The 2,785-nt window shown below is 32.8% G+C and overlaps 1 protein-coding gene across 2 annotated transcripts in view; it reads right to left on the bottom strand.

Annotated features, from left to right (window-relative positions):
* LOC107667583 (rap guanine nucleotide exchange factor 5-like) overlaps window positions 1-2,785 on the bottom strand; it is a 37,067-nt gene that overhangs the window by 20,118 nt on the left and 14,164 nt on the right. The window lies entirely within an intron of this gene.

The raw sequence follows: 2,785 nt of genomic DNA, 5'->3' as shown, positions 1-2,785 counted from the left end.
ATTATCATTTTACTTTTGACTAAATATTGTGTTATACTGGTAGAAATTTTAATGACGGTCTTGAATAAAAAAGAATTATTGAAACTACTAGAGATTCAGTGCCGTATTCCCGCTCTCCACCCACAACCCCCTTCTTCATTTCTGTTTGTCTTCTCTGCGTCTGCTGATAAATATTCATTTCCATTTTTATCAGCGGTGCTTGTGCGAACAGAACGCCCGGCCCACAATGCAGCACTACACTTTCACCTGCTGCTGAGAGACACAATCAGAGACTCATGAACGCCGGGCTAATTAGTGCTGTTTGATCAGACAAGCGTCACTATTACTAGTGCTCATACTCGATCTGAACAAGATCCTGACGGCAAGTATGGCACAAAACTTGTGCCGAGTTACTTCACCAATCCACTCTGATTTTTTCACCTGGTGGACGATGAAATGGACATGAGATGGATCTGAACTTCCGACAAAGACAAAAACATCTGGACAAACTCAAAACTAATGGCTATGAATATGCAAATCAGCTCCTAAATGTCATTATTAAAACATTTTCTGGTTCATCTGCTGGCTTTTTTTATTTTTTTATATATATTACTATGAATATATTCATATATTATTGGTATATATTGAGTAAATATTAATACTAATAAATAGTAAATATATTATATGCATTAATTTAGGTCTGTGAGTAAAATGTCTACTACTATTATACAATATTTACTCAAATGTACGCATATTTACTCATTTGTCAAATTTATATAACAGAGGTCAGCGATTAATAGCAGTCTCATCATCACCTGAGGTTTGTCTTCTGACTCTTCTAACACAGTTAGCTAAACGTTTACTGTTTTCACGGGCAGATGAAGAAAATAAATTCAGCCCAAGAAAAAACCTATTGTCCCGAATAAAAATATTTTAAAATATTAAAATATTATATAAATACACAAATGTAAAAATAAAATGAGAGTAAATATTGTGTAAAACACTGGTAGACGTTTTACTGACAGCCCTAATTATTTAAATTTTTTAAATATTACAATATTACATAAATATAAAAATATGAATAACAAATACGTTTATAATTTTGAGTAAATATTGTGTAAAATACTGATAGAGATTTAAATATTAAAATGTGTATTGTGTATCACAAAAATATAAACTTAAAATTTCAATAAGTTTTACTGACAGCCCTAAATATAAAAATACATTTAACATTACATCAATTTAAAATATATATTTTTACATTTTGAATAAATAAATTCAACCTACTTGCTAAAGAAAAAAATATTTATAATTATTGAAATATTATTTAAATATATAAAAAATATAAATTATTAGTTAATATTGTGTAAAACACAGGTAGAAATGTTACTGACAGTCTTAAATATTCTATTTAAATAATTACAATATTACATAAAAAATATAACAAATACATTTGACATTTTGTTAATATTGGATCAAATATTGATTGATATTAAAAAGAAATTTAACCCATTTACCAAAAAAATGGTTTTGAATAAAAATGATAAAAATACAAGTGTTAAATACCAAAGACTTTTTAAAGAATTTTACAGTAGTAAATATTGTGTAAAGATATGCAGTGTGACTTGTAATCAAATGTATGTGGTTACCAAACAATTAAAAATTTATTTCATTTAGATCATCTATTTTTCTTTTAATACCCCTAAAGTTTTATTTTGACTTTCATGAAGGTTCTGCAGTCAGACTGAGCCCATCACGCGCCCTCAAGCCGCTCGATTTTAGTCTCATTCAAAGTCCTAATGATTTCATTTACACCTCTTTCTTCTAAAAATACCACTGATGCCTCTGGCTTCTCTTCTGCTGGGAAACAGTAACACGAGACGATTTCTCAGTGAGTCTCTGAACAATTATCACTCAACAGCGATGCACGTCTGAACAGAGTAATTCTTTTACATCATTACCGTGCTGCTTAAGCATTCAGCATTTAAAAACAATAGTCTAATATCAGCATGTGAAGGCGGCGGGCGACTGTGGGAGTGTCTAATGAGAAACCACCTCAAAAATACATGCGCATGAGGAAATAGTCAGACTGTTGGCCTTTAACAAAATGCAATAAGTCTTTCTCTCCTTTTGTTGGCGTGAGGCTCATTTTAATGCAAACACAGCTGCCAACACACCGGTAATTACCCAGGATGCACTGCACTGCGGGCTAATTTATGGCCTATGGGTGTGTTCTACAAAACACAAGGGTCATTGAATTACAGTCATACATTAAATATACGCATGCACAAACACGCATGCACACAGAAAAACCCATTATCTCGCTGCTTTTCTCAGGTTTTGTGAAACCTCACATCGTCACTCAGCATTTTCTCCTTATTTGGGGTCTTTAATTCAATGCACTGCAAACACTAAAAACTCTCAGTTAAATGCATGTGAACTTCAAAGACGAGACTATACTGCACTGCAGATGTCTCAGAGCAGGACTTTTCCGGCTGAAAACTAGACTTTGTAGAGAAACTGCTGTGAATTTGCATTGCATGTTGGATTAGATATTGCATTGCATTATCTTAAATAACCTCTAAATCTAAAGACTAAATAACCTCATCTGACCATCAGAAACTAAACACACACTTGCTATCAGCATGCACACATTGTGCAAACACACTCATTGAATAATTATGCTTTTGCAAGAATAAAAAGACCGGCTGTAACCAATGGGTTCACCTGAGAGTGTATGTGTGTGTGTATGTGAGAGTGTGTGTGTGTGTGTGTGTGTGTGTGTGTGAGAGAGTGTATGTGTGTG

This window comes from Sinocyclocheilus anshuiensis, unplaced genomic scaffold, assembly GCF_001515605.1.
Source record: "Sinocyclocheilus anshuiensis isolate Anshui unplaced genomic scaffold, SAMN03320099.WGS_v1.1 scaffold1172, whole genome shotgun sequence".
Taxonomy (NCBI): domain Eukaryota; kingdom Metazoa; phylum Chordata; class Actinopteri; order Cypriniformes; family Cyprinidae; genus Sinocyclocheilus; species Sinocyclocheilus anshuiensis.
Note: the sequence above shows the minus strand (reverse complement) of the source record. Positions and strands in the feature narration are given on the sequence as shown.